Below are 12,978 nucleotides of genomic sequence, written 5' to 3' on the forward strand. Positions count from 1 at the left end.
ACTTACCTGCCAGGTGAGATACTATGATCTTCACTGTTAGGGCAATCAGGATGTGGAATTCCCTGCCAGGGAAGGTGGTAATGGCGGACTCTGTAATTGGATTTAAAAAAGGAATGGATACATTTCTGAATGAAAAAGCTATCCAAGGTTATAATACTTAAAATATCAACATGGTTAATCCGGGGGTAACATGAGTTGTAGTAGTTAACTAGTCATAAAACATTATTCAGCAAGTATGTAGAATCATCACAACTTAAAACAGGTTGAACACGATGGGCAATTTGCCTCTTTTCAACCTCAAAAACTATATTACTATATGTTACTATATTACTATGTTACTGTAGTATACAGAACACCACAATGTAATGAGCAGTGATAGTGAGCACTGATGATGATACTAGAACTGACACTGAGCAGCAAGATGCAGCACTGGACTATTAGTAATGTACTGTAGTATGCTGAGCACCACAATGCAGCACAAGACAATGAGCAGTGATACTGAGCACTGATGAGGATACTACTGAGAACTGACACTGAGCAGGAGAGACACACTACTAGTATTACTGAGCAGCAATAAGTAACCACTGATACTGAGCACTGATATTGAGATTTCCACTGAGAGAACATAGCCACGTCCTCTCCGCTCCCTCTTCAATGCACGAGTAAAAATGGCGGCAACGCGCAGCTCTTTATATGAAATCCGAATCTCGCGAGAATCCGACAGCGGGATGATGACATTTTCCCTTGTTCAGGTTTTCCGAGTCAGGCGGGAACAACCGAGCCTGCCTCGGACCAGTGTAAACCACGTGGAGTTCGTGGGGAATTCGGTTCTCGGAGAACCGAACCCGCTCCTCTCTACCTTATACCCATATATTTTTTTATTTTCAATCTAAGCCCCTGCAGTTTTCTGTAAGCATCTGCTTCGCTATGATGATCAACAAGTCACAAGGGCAAACACTCAGGGCTTGAGGCGTAGATCTTAGGACCAGCTGCTACAAGCATGGCAGAGGTGTCACTATCACTGGTGACACCCAGAGAGGTGGCGAAGGAGATTGTAATGCAGTGCGCGCAGATAAGCAGCGCAATGGTAAAAAGGAGGCATGGTTTCATAGGTAGGGGCGTGGCCTGGTGGCCTGAATCTACATTTTGTTGCTCCGGGTGTCCCGGGGGTTGGGGGCTGCACCCGGGGACTAGTGTGTGAGCGGTGCTGGCTCCTGCACAGTGACAGGACATGGCCACCCAGCATGACGCCTCCCTTCTTGACCAATCTGTAATTGCAGTCGCACTGCAGTTCAGCGTGATCATAAAAAATGGTGTAGCCTCCTGCTGGTGCAGACTGTATGTGCGCGCAGGAAGCCGCCACCATTTTTGTGATCACAGCGGCTGAATGTGATGTCATACAGCCGCTGTGACCACGCCCCCTGTGTCTCCTCCGTTGCAGACCCCATTTTGAAGCCTTGCCCCTGCACCGCTCCATCCCTGACTTGGAAATGGAGTGTTGCTGACCCCCCTCTCCCCCCCTGCCCCGATTGACAGGCAGAGGCGATCGCATTCTCTGCGGGGTGCCGCAGAAAATGCAGGCACATGCGTATGCTCTTAGCAATTTTTGCAGTTGGATCGCTTACTGTGATTGCAATCCAACCTGAATCAGGCCCTATTACCTATCACAATGCGCTGCGGGCAGTACAAAATTGGTTTAATATGGGATAAAAAACCCCAGACCTGTGCTCCTTAACTGTACCTGGTGGCTCGTGGAGCGGCTGCCCAGTAATCAGTGTCCACGCCAGTGCGCACACGGTCCACCCCCTACGGCCACGCTCCCCTTCATCAGCGGCCTCGTGATCCGGAAGGGCGGTGCGTGTGTGACTGACCTTAGGAAGAAACCGGAGCCTCCGCTGCAGTGACCCAGCAACCAGGGCACGGGAGTATACAGCGCCGCTGGGAGTGATGAAGCTGCAGTAAAGATGTCTATTAGACCTAGCCTGCTGCAGCCCTTGTAGATTCTCATAAAAAAAGTTCTTATTTTCTTGTCAAAATTAATAGCTAAGAATAGGCTGCCTGAGGCAGGCCCCTGTTAAGTGGCCTGCTACTGAAGGCACCAACTACAAACTGAGCTCCCTGTTCATGGAAGCGGGGTTATAGAGGAGAATGCGCTGAGCATCTTGGGAACAGTCAAAAGCTTTGAGCCGGTTGGTGCCTCAGATCAAGATCCTACTCTACACCCCAATGTGAATCCTTGTGGAGTCCAGTGTACCCCACAGAAGAAATTAATGTGTCACACCCATTGGCAGCAACCTTAGAATAGCTGCTGACGGGCACAATTGAGAAAGGAAGGGGGGGGGGACATTTGAATCCAGCACATAGATGCAATTCAAATATGTAATTTGAACCTTCCTATTTTAAAATATAATGGATGAACTTCACCCTGTGATAACAATCTTCATGATATAGAGATCTCATATGCAAAATAAGTATGAGTTGGGATAGGGCTGGGGAGGGTGGCTGCTCGGGCAAGCCCCTTCCCCGTCAAGTTAAGGAGATTCAACTGAGGAAGCACAAGGGAACTCTCGTCTGGGGACAACAACTGCAGGGAGACCACATTTTTTCAGATGAACATGGGAGGGCGGAAGGCTGCCTAATACTGAAGCACCATCAAATATCAAACCATATGCAATAACTAGTACAAGCATTCCTGGGGGAAGGTCTGCAGGAGACGAATTTGCATACGGTGATGTCATCCAAGCAGTGGGCCAAAGTTGGCTGGAACCCTCATCTGCATATGAAAAGAGAAAAGGGTTATGCAGGGCATGGCGGCCTTTTGCGGCGCTTGGATGACCCCTAGTTCGCATTAAACACCTCCACCCTCCTTCGGTGTGGGGCTCATGTTGGCTATGCCCCAGCCCCTGAAGCATTCAAGCTGATTTCTTGCAGCAGCTGGGCACTGTAACAGCTCCAGAGCTGCTCTGTAAGGCAAATAAAAGGGTGTGGGCCCTGCAGCACTACCTGTAGTTCGCATTGTGCGTTGGAAGGCACAAAGTAAGCAGACGGGAGAAGTCAGGATAGTGCGCAAGGGCATAGAAGGGAGCGGCTCAAGAAAAGAGAAGTGGAAACAGACAGCAAACTAGGCTGGAGAGAGACCTGAGACAAAGAGATCTGAATTATACGAGAGCCGACCAGGGGAAACACAAATTATGCAGTCAAGTTTCCCATATTTGGGGAAATCGCAGGGGCAGCACACCCAGAGTGCAATGGTTGAGCCTTGCCCTGGGAGAAGCACCTTCAAGATCATAGTATCTCACCTGGCAGGTAAGTAGGAGTTGGGCTAGAGCTGGGGAGGGTCGCTGCTCGGGCACCCCCCTGTCAAGTGAAGGAGATCCAACTGAGGCAGCACAATGGAACTCTCGAAAGAAGAACAAGGCTAGAGGAAGATCTGAGACAAAGAAATCTGACTTTTACCAGAGCTGACCAGCGGAAAACACAAACACAGTCCCCAACTACCACAAATAATGCAGGCGAGTTTCCCACATTTGGGTAAATCACAGGGGTCAGCATACCCAGAATGCAATGAATGAACCTCACCCTGGGTGAACAATTTTCATGACCATGGTGTCTCCTATGCAAAATAAGTATGATTTGGGATAGGGCTGGGGAGGGCCGCTGCTCAGGCACATCTCTGTCAAGTAAAGGAGATTCAACTGAGGCAGCACAAGGGAACTCTCATATGGGGACAACAACTGCAGGGAGAACACATATTTTCAGATGAACATGGGAGGGCAGAAGGCTGCCTAATACTGAAGCACCCCCAAACAACAAACCAAATGCAACAACTAGTGCAAGCATTCCTGGGGGAAGGCCTGCAGCAGATGGATTTGCATATGGTGATGTTATCCAAGCAGTGGGTCAAAGTTGGCTTCAACCCTCATCTGCATATGAAAAGAGAAAAGGGGCGTGCAGGGCATGGCGGCCTTTTGCGGTGCTTGGATGACCCCTAGATCGCATTAAACACCCCCACCCTCCTTTGGTGTGGGGCTCATGTTGGCCATGCCCCATCCCATGAAGCATTCAAGCTGATTTATTGCAGCAGCTGGGCACTGTAACAGCTCCAGAGCTGCTCTGTAAGGCAAGTAAAAGGGTGTGGGCCCTGCAGCACTACCTGTAGTTTGCATTGTGCATTGGAAGGCACAAAGTAAGCAGACGGGAGGAGAAGTCAGGATAGTCCACAAGGGTATAGAAGGGAGGGGCTCAAGAAAAAAGAAGTGGAAACAGAGAGCAAACTAGGCTGGAGAGAGACCTGAGACAAAGAGATCTGAATTATACGAGAGCCGACCAGAGGAAACACAAATTATGCAGTCAAGTGTCCCACATTTGGGGAAATCGTAGGAGCAGCACACCCAGTGTGCAATGGGTGAGCCTTGCCCTGGGAGAAGCACCTTCCTGATTATAGTATCTCACCTGGGTGTGCTGCCCCTGCGATTTCCCCAAATGTGGGAAACTTGACTGCATAATTTGTGTTTCCCCTGGTCGGCTCTCATATAATTCAGATCTCTTTGTCTCAGGTCTCTCTCCAGCCTAGTTTGCTGTCTGTTTCCACTTCTTTTTTCTTGAGCCCCTCCCTTCTATACCCTTGTGGACTATCCTGAATTCTCCTCCTGTCTGCTTACTTTGTGCCTTCCAATGCACAATGCAAACTACAGGTAGTGCTGCAGGGCCCACACCCTTTTACTTGCCTTACAGAGCAGCTCTGGAGCTGTTACAGTGCCAAGCTGCTGCAAGAAATCAGCTTGAATGCTTCAGGGGCTGGGGCATGGCCAACATGAGCCCCACACCGAAGGAGGGTGGGGGTGTTTAATGCGAACTAAGGGTCATCCAAGCGCCGCAAAAGGCCGCCATGCCCTGCATACCCCTTTTCTCTTTTCATATGCAGATGAGGGTTCCAGCCAACTTTGGCCCACTGCTTGGATGACATCACTATATGCATATCCGTCTTCTGCAGACCTTCCCCCAGGAATGCTTGTACTAGTTGTTGCATTTGGTTTGTTGTTTGGGGGTGCTTCAGTATTAGGCAGCCTTCTGCCCTCCCATGTTCATCTGAAAATATGTGTTCTCACTGCAGTTGTTGTCCCCAGATGAGAGTTCCCTTGTGCTGCCTCAGTTGAATCTCCTTTACTCTAAAACTTGTAAAACTTAGCAAAAGTGTTTACTAAATAGCTGCTCGGCAAAGTTGCAATGCCGAGACTCCCCGACCAGCTGCCCAGGATGAACCCACCTTTCTAGTAGAATGGGTCTTCACCTAATTCAGTAACGGCAATCCTGCCGTGGAATGAGCATGCTGAATCTTACCACAGATCCAGCGCATAATTGTCTACATGGAAGCAGGACACCCAATCCTGTTGGGAGCATACAGGACAAACAGAGCCTCTGTTTTCCTAATCTGAACCGTTCTGGTGACATAAATTTTCAAAGTTCTGACCACAGCCAGAGACTTTGACTCAACGAAGGTGTCAGTGGCCAAAGGCACCATGTGGAAAGATGAACCACCTTCGGCAGAAATAGTTGACGTGTCCTCAATTCTGCTCTATCTTCATGAAATATCAAATAAAGGCTCTTGTGATACTGCATGGTTTGTACTGTTTTCCATGTGCTCCCAGATCTTTCAAGCAAGAAGCATGGTCAAGAAAGTTCTGTTTGAAAAGAAACAACATTTACTGTCATTGTTATAGAATTTGGGAGAAAAAACAAGAAGAAATCTGCACTGTTGACGCACTGGACAGAATGAATGAATCATAAAATATAACCTTTATTAAGTATGTATTAAAATTGGATAAATATTAATATTATTATCCCAAACTGCAGTGAAACATAAAGGTTAAAATCACAGAACTAACATACATGTGCATAAGAAGAATAAAGAGATGTGAAAAAAAGGTTTAAAAAGCGTGTCCGTGTGTGATTATTTTTGAAGGCACAACCCTGGCGGGGTTGTTTATATAGATTTATATGTTGCTAATAATCACTTTCTAGCGTAATGTTATTAAATAGCTGTTAGTATCTATGTCGTCAGGTACCACTGGGTCGTATCCTATATACTCCTGTGGGAAACTTGACTGCATAATTTGTGTTTCCCCTGGTCGGCTCTCGTATAATTCAGATCTCTTTGTCTCAGGTCTCTCTCCAGCCTAGTTTGCTGTCTGTTTCCACTTCTCTTTTCTTGAGCCGCTGCCTTCTATGCCCTTGTGCACTCTCCAGACTTCTCCTGTCTGCTTACTTTGTGCCTTCCAACGCACAATGCAAACTACAGGTAGTGCTGCAGGGCCCACACCCTTTTACTTGCCTTACAGAGCAGCTCTGGAGCTGTTACAGTGCCCAGCTGCAGCAAGAAATCAGCTTGAATGCTTCAGGGGCTGGGGCATAGCCAACATGAGCCCCACACCGTCGGAGGGTGGAGGTGTTTAATGCAAACTAGGGGTCAGCCAAGCGCCGCAAAAGGCCGCCATGCCCTGCATGCCCCTTTTCTCTTTTCATATGCAGACGAGGGTTGAAGCCAACTTTGACCCACTGCTTGGATGACATCACCATATGCAAATCCATCTGCGGCAGGCCTTCCCCCAGGAATGCTTGCACTAGTTGTTGCATTTGGTTTGTTGTTTGGGGGTGCTTCAGTATTAGGCAGCCTTCTGCCCTCCCATGTTCATCTGAAAATATGTGTTCTCCCTGCAGTTGTTGTCCCCAGATGAGAGTTCCCTTGTGCTGCCTCAGTTGAATCTCCTTTACTTGACAGAGATGTGCCTGAGCAGCGGCCCTCCCCAGCCCTATCCCAAATCATACTTATTTTGCATAGGAGATACCATGGTCATGAAGATTGTTCTCCCAGGGTTAGGTTCATTCATTGCGTTCTGGGTATGCTGACCTCTGTGATTTCCCCAAATGTGGGAAACTCAAATGCATTATTTGTGGTAGTGGGGGACTGTGTTTGTGCTTTCCTCTGGTCAGCTCTGGTAAAAGTCAGATTTCTTTGTCTCAGATCTTCCTCTAGCCTTGTTCTTCTTTCAAGAGTTCCCTTGTGCTGCCTCAGTTGGATCTCCTTCACTTGACAGGGGGGTGCCCGAGCAGCGACCCTCCCCAGCTCTAGCCCAACTCCTACTTACCTGCCAGGTGAGATACTATGATCATGAAGTTGCTTCTCCCAGGGCAAGGCTCACCCATTGCACTCTGGGTGTGCTGCCCCTGCGATTTCCCCAAATATGGGAAACTTGATTGCATAATTTGTGTTTCCCCTAGTCGGCTCTCATATAATTCAGATCTCTTTGTCTCAGGTCTCTCTCCAGCCTAGTTTGCTGTCTGTTTCCACTTCTTTTTTCTTGAGCCCCTCCCTTCTATACCCTTGTGCACTATCCTGACTTCTCCTCCTGTCTGCTTACTTTGTGCCTTCCGATGCACAATGCAAACTACAGGTAGTGCTGCAGGGCCCACACCCTTTTACTTGCCTTACAGAGCAGCTCTGGAGCTGTTACAGTGCCAAGCTGCTGCAAGAAATCAGCTTGAATGCTTCAGGGGCTGGGGCATGGCCAACATGAGCCCCACACCGAAGTAGGGTGGGGGTGTTTAATGCGAACTAAGGGTCATCCAAGCGCCGCAAAAGGCCGCCATGCCCTGCATACCCCTTTTCTCTTTTCATATGCAGATGAGGGTTCCAGCCAACTTTGGCCCACTGCTTGGATGACATCACTGTATGCAAATCCGTCTTCTGCAGACCTTCCCCCAGGAATGCTTGTACTAGTTGTTGCATTTGGTTTGTTGTTTGGGGGTGCTTCAGTATTAGGCAGCCTTCTGCCCTCCCATGTTCATCTGAAAATATGTGTTCTCCCGGCAGTTGTTGTCCCCAGATGAGAGTTCCCTTGTGCTGCCTCAGTTGAATCTCCTTTACTTGACAGAGATGTGCCTGAGCAGCGGCCCTCCCCAGCCCTATCCCAAATCATACTTATTTTGCATAGGAGATACCATGGTCATAAAGATTGTTCTCCCAGGGTGAGGTTCATTTAATTGCATTCTGGGTATGCTGACCCCTGTGATTTCCCCAAATGTGGGAAACTCAACTGCATTATTTGTGGTAGTGGGGGACTGTGTTTGTGTTTTCCTCTGGTCAGCTCTGGTAAAAGTCAGATTTCTTTGTCTCAGATCTTCCTCTAGCCTTGTTCTTCTTTCGAGAGTTCCATTGTGCTGCCTCAGTTTGATCTCCTTCACTTGACAGGGGGGTACCCGAGCAGCGACCCTCCCCAGCTCTAGCCCAACTCCTACATAACTGCCAGGTGAGATACTATGATCATGAAGGTGCTTCTCCCAGGGCAAGGCTCACCCATTGCACTCTGGGTGTGCTGCTCCTGCGATTTCCCCAAATGTGGGAAACTTGACTGCATAATTTGTGTTTCCCCTGGTCGGCTCTCGTATAATTCAGATCTCTTTGTCTCAGGTCTCTCTCCAGCCTAGTTTGCTGTCTGTTTCCACTTCTCTTTTCTTGAGCCGCTGCCTTCTATGCCCTTGTGCACTCTCCTGACTTCTCCTGTCTGCTTACTTTGTGCCTTCCAACGCACAATGCAAACTACAGGTAGTGCTGCAGGGCCCACACCCTTTTACTTGCCTTTCAGAGCAGCTCTGGAGCTGTTACAGTGCCCAGCTGCTGCAAGAAATCAGCTTGAATGCTTCAGGGGCTGGGGCATAGCCAACATGAGCCCCACACCGACGGAGGGTGGAGGTGTTTAATGCGAACTAAGGGTCATCCAAGCGCCGCAAAAGGCCGCCATGCCCTGCATACCCCTTTTCTCTTTTCATATGCAGATGAGGGTTCCAGCCAACTTTGGCCCACTGCTTGGATGACATCACCGTATGCAAATACGTCTTCTGCAGACCTTCCCCCAGGAATGCTTGTACTAGTTGTTGCATTTGGTTTGTTGTTTGGGGTGCTTCAGTATTAGGCAGCCTTCTGCTCTCCCATGTTCATCTGAAAATATGTGTTCTCCCTGCAGTTGTTGTCCCCAGATGAGAGTTCTCTTGTGCTGCCTCAGTTGAATCTCCTTTACTTGACAGAGATGTGCCTGAGCAGCGGCCCTCCCCAGCCCTATCCCAAATCATACTTATTTTGCATAGGAGATACCATGGTCATGAAGATTGTTCTTCCAGGGTGAGGTTCATTCATTGCATTCTGGGTATGCTGACCCCTGTGATTTCCCCAAATGTGGGAAACTCGACTGCATTATTTGTGGTAGTGGGGGACTGTGTTTGTGCTTTCCTCTGGTCAGCTCTGGTAAAAGTCAGATTTCTTTGTCTCAGATCTTCCTCTAGCCTTGTTCTTTTTTTGAGAGTTTCCTTGTGCTGCCTCAGTTGGATTTCCTTCACTTGACAGGGGGGTGCCCGAGCAGCGACCCTCCCCAGCTCTAGCCCAACTCCTACTTACCTGCCAGGTGAGATACTATGATCAGGAAGGTGCTTCTCCCAGGGCAAGGCTCACCCATTGCACTCTGGGTGTGCTGCTCCTACGATTTCCCCAAATGTGGGACACTTGACTACATAATTTGTGTTTCCTCTGGTTGGCTACTCGTATAATTCAGATCTCTTTGTCTCAGGTCTCTCTCCAGCCTAGTTTGCTGTCTGTTTCCACTTCTCTTTTCTTGAGCCCCTGCCCTTGCCCTTGTGCACTCTCCTGACTTCTCCTGTCTGCTTACTTTGTGCCTTCCAACGCACAATGCAAACTACAGGTAGTGCTGCAGGGCCAACACCCTTTTACTTGCCTTACAGAGCAGCTCTGGAGCTGTTACAGTGCCCAGCTGCTGCAAGAAATCAGCTTGAATGCTTCAGGGGCTGGGGCATAGCCAACATGAGCCCCACACCGACGGAGGGTGGAGGTGTTTAATGCGAACTAAGGGTCATCCAAGCGCCGCAAAAGGCCGCCATGCCCTGCATACCCCTTTTCTCTTTTCATATGCAGATGAGGGTTCCAGCCAACTTTGGCCCACTGCTTGGATGACATCACCGTATGCAAATCCGTCTTCTGCAGACCTTTTCCCAGGAATGCTTGTACTAGTTGTTGCATTTGGTTTGTTGTTTGGGGGTGCTTCAGTATTAGGCAGCCTTCTGCTCTCCCATGTTCATCTGAAAATATGTGTTCTCCCTGCAGTTGTTGTCCCCAGATGAGAGTTCCCTTGTGCTGCCTCAGTTGAATCTCCTTTACTTGACAGAGATGTGCCTGAGCAGCGGCCCTCCCCAGCCCTATCCCAAATCATACTTATTTTGCATAGGAGATACCATTGTCATGAAGATTGTTCTCCCAGGGTGAGGTTCATTCATTGCATTCTGGGTATGCTGACCCCTGTCATTTCCCCAAATGTGGGAAACTCGACTGCATTATTTGTGGTAGTGGGGGACTGTGTTTGTGCTTTCCTCTGGTCAGCTCTGGTAAAAGTCAGATTTCTTTGTCTCAGATCTTCCTCTAGCCTTGTTCTTTTTTCGAGAGTTTCCTTGTGCTGCCTCAGTTGGATCTCCTTCACTTGACAGGGGGGTGCCCGAACAGCGACCCTCCCCAGCTCTAGCCCAACTCCTACTTACCTGCCAGGTGAGATACTATGATCAGGAAGGTGTTTCTCCCAGGGCAAGGCTCACCCAATGCACTCTGGGTGTGCTGCTCCTACGATTTCCCCAAATGTGGGACACTTGATTACATAATTTGTGTTTCCTCTGGTCGGCTCTCGTATAATTCAGATCTCTTTGTCTCAGGTCTCTCTCCAGCCTAGTTTGCTGTCTGTTTCCACTTCTCTTTTCTTGAGCCGCTCCCTTCTATGCCCTTGTGCACTATCCTGACTTCTCCCGTCTGCTTACTTTGTGCCTTCCAACGCACAATGCAAACTACAGGTAGTGCTGCAGGGCCCACACCCTTTTACTTGCTTTACAGAGCAGCTCTGGAGCTGTTACAGTGCCCAGCTGCTGCAAGAAATCAGCTTGAATGCTTCAGGGGCTGGGGCATAGCCAACATGAGCCCCACACCGAAGGAAGGTGGAGGTGTTTAATGCAAACTAGGGGTCATCCAAGCGCCGCAAAAGGCCGCCATGCCCTGCACACCCCTTTTTTATTTTCATATGCAGACGAGGGTTGAAGCCAACTTTGACCCACTGCTTGGATGACATCACCATATGCAAATCCATCTGCTGCAGGCCTTCCCCCAGGAATGCTTGCACTAGTAGTTGCATTTGGTTTGTTGTTTGGGGGTGCTTCAGTGTTAGGCAGCCTTCTGCCCTCCCATGTTCATCTGAAAATATGTGTTCTCCCTGCAGTTGTTGTCCCCAGATGAGAGTTCCCTTGTGTTGCCTCAGTTGAATCTCCTTTACTTGACAGAGATGTGCCTGAGCAGCGGCCCTCCCCAGCCCTATCCCAAATCATACTTATTTTGCATAGGAGATACCATGGTCATGAAGATTGTTCTCCCAGGGTGAGGTTCATTCATTGCACTCTGGGTATGCTGACCCCTGTGATTTCCCCAAATGTGGGAAACTCGACTGCATTATTTGTGGTTGTGGGGGACTGCGTTTGTGCTTTCCTCTGGTCAGCTCTGGTAAAAGTCAGATTTCTTTGTCTCAGATCTTCCTCTAGCCTTGTTCTTCTTTCGAGAGTTCCCTTGTGCTGCCTCAGTTGGATCTCCTTCACTTGACAGGGGGTGCCCGAGCAGCAATCCTCCACAGCTCTAGCCCAACTCCTACTTACCTGCCAGGTGAGATACTATGATGTTCACTGTTAGGGCAATCAGGATGTGGAATTCCCTGCCAGGGAAGGTGGTAATGGCGGACTCTGTAATTGGATTTAAAAAAGGAATGGATACATTTCTGAATGAAAAAGCTATCCAATGTTATAATACTTAAAATATCAACATGGTTAATCCGGGGGTAACATGAGTTATAGTAGCTAACTAGTCATAAAACATTATTCAGCAAGTATGTAGAATCATCACAACTTAAAACAGGTTGAACACGATGGGCAATTTGCCTCTATTCAACCTCAAAAACTATGTTACTATATGTTACTATATTACTATGTTACTGTAGTATACAGAACACCACAATGTAATGAGCAGTGATAGTGAGCACTGATGAGGATACTAGAACTGACACTGAGCAGCAAGATGCAGCACTGGACTATTAGTAATGTACTGTAGTATGCTGAGCACCACAATGCAGCACAAGACAATGAGCAGTGATACTGAGCACTGATGAGGATACTACTGAGAACTGACACTGAGCAGGAGAGACACACTACTAGTATTACTGAGCAGCAATAAGTAACCACTGATACTGAGCACTGATATTGAGATTTCCACTGAGAGAACATAGCCACGTCCTCTCCGCTCTCTCTTCAATGCACGAGTAAAAATGGCGGCAACGCGCAGCTCTTTATATGGAATCCGAATCTCGAGAGAATCCGACAGCGGGATGATGACATTTTCCCTTGTTCAGGTTTTCCGAGTCAGGCGGGAACAACCGAGCCTGCCTCGGACCAGTGTAAACCACGTGGAGTTCGTCGGGAATTCGGTTCTCGGAGAACCGAACCCGCTCCTCTCTACCTTATACCCATCAATTTTTTTATTTTCAATCTAAGCCCCTGCAGTTTTCTGTAAGCATCTGCTTCGCTATGATGATCAACAAGTCACAAGGGCAAACACTCAGGGCTTGAGGCGTAGATCTTAGGACCAGCTGCTACAAGCATGGCAGAGGTGTCACTATCACTGGTGACACCCAGAGAGGTGGCGAAGGAGATTGTAATGCAGTGCGCGCAGATAAGCAGCGCAATGGTAAAAAGGAGGCATGGTTTCATAGGTAGGGGCGTGGCCTGGTGGCCTGAATCTACATTTTGTTGCTCCGGGTGTCCCGGGGGTTGGGGGCTGCACCCGGGGACTAGTGTGTGTGCGGTGCTGGCTCCTGCACAGTGACAGGGCATGGCCAC

General features: G+C 48.7%; 11 non-coding genes and 1 pseudogene across 11 annotated transcripts; 9 read left to right on the forward strand and 3 right to left on the reverse strand.

Annotated features, from left to right (window-relative positions):
- Positions 1-3,151: 3,151 nt before the first annotated feature.
- Positions 3,152-3,314, reverse strand: LOC134988583 (U1 spliceosomal RNA). Its single transcript, XR_010193998.1, has one exon. It is a non-coding gene; the product is annotated as a U1 spliceosomal RNA (small nuclear RNA).
- A 152-nt stretch (positions 3,315-3,466) lies between these two features.
- On the reverse strand, positions 3,467-3,630 carry LOC134988649 (U1 spliceosomal RNA). Its single transcript, XR_010194058.1, has one exon. It is a non-coding gene; the product is annotated as a U1 spliceosomal RNA (small nuclear RNA).
- A 674-nt stretch (positions 3,631-4,304) lies between these two features.
- On the reverse strand, positions 4,305-4,460 carry LOC134988599 (U1 spliceosomal RNA). The gene has a single exon (XR_010194009.1). It is a non-coding gene; the product is annotated as a U1 spliceosomal RNA (small nuclear RNA).
- Positions 4,461-6,821: 2,361 nt separating this feature from the next.
- LOC134988625 (U1 spliceosomal RNA) lies at positions 6,822-6,985 on the forward strand. Its single transcript, XR_010194034.1, has one exon. It is a non-coding gene; the product is annotated as a U1 spliceosomal RNA (small nuclear RNA).
- A 152-nt stretch (positions 6,986-7,137) lies between these two features.
- LOC134988586 (U1 spliceosomal RNA) lies at positions 7,138-7,272 on the forward strand (annotated as a pseudogene).
- Positions 7,273-7,974: 702 nt separating this feature from the next.
- LOC134988643 (U1 spliceosomal RNA) lies at positions 7,975-8,139 on the forward strand. Its single transcript, XR_010194052.1, has one exon. It is a non-coding gene; the product is annotated as a U1 spliceosomal RNA (small nuclear RNA).
- Positions 8,140-8,291: 152 nt separating this feature from the next.
- LOC134988579 (U1 spliceosomal RNA) lies at positions 8,292-8,454 on the forward strand. Its single transcript, XR_010193994.1, has one exon. It is a non-coding gene; the product is annotated as a U1 spliceosomal RNA (small nuclear RNA).
- Positions 8,455-9,124: 670 nt separating this feature from the next.
- On the forward strand, positions 9,125-9,288 carry LOC134988620 (U1 spliceosomal RNA). Its single transcript, XR_010194029.1, has one exon. It is a non-coding gene; the product is annotated as a U1 spliceosomal RNA (small nuclear RNA).
- Positions 9,289-9,440: 152 nt separating this feature from the next.
- On the forward strand, positions 9,441-9,604 carry LOC134988574 (U1 spliceosomal RNA). The gene has a single exon (XR_010193990.1). It is a non-coding gene; the product is annotated as a U1 spliceosomal RNA (small nuclear RNA).
- A 668-nt stretch (positions 9,605-10,272) lies between these two features.
- Positions 10,273-10,436, forward strand: LOC134988641 (U1 spliceosomal RNA). Its single transcript, XR_010194050.1, has one exon. It is a non-coding gene; the product is annotated as a U1 spliceosomal RNA (small nuclear RNA).
- Positions 10,437-10,588: 152 nt separating this feature from the next.
- LOC134988588 (U1 spliceosomal RNA) lies at positions 10,589-10,751 on the forward strand. Its single transcript, XR_010194001.1, has one exon. It is a non-coding gene; the product is annotated as a U1 spliceosomal RNA (small nuclear RNA).
- A 671-nt stretch (positions 10,752-11,422) lies between these two features.
- On the forward strand, positions 11,423-11,586 carry LOC134988623 (U1 spliceosomal RNA). Its single transcript, XR_010194032.1, has one exon. It is a non-coding gene; the product is annotated as a U1 spliceosomal RNA (small nuclear RNA).
- Positions 11,587-12,978: the final 1,392 nt, after the last annotated feature.

Source organism: Pseudophryne corroboree, unplaced genomic scaffold (genome assembly GCF_028390025.1).
Source record: "Pseudophryne corroboree isolate aPseCor3 unplaced genomic scaffold, aPseCor3.hap2 scaffold_1082, whole genome shotgun sequence".
NCBI classification, from domain to species: Eukaryota; Metazoa; Chordata; class Amphibia; order Anura; family Myobatrachidae; genus Pseudophryne; species Pseudophryne corroboree.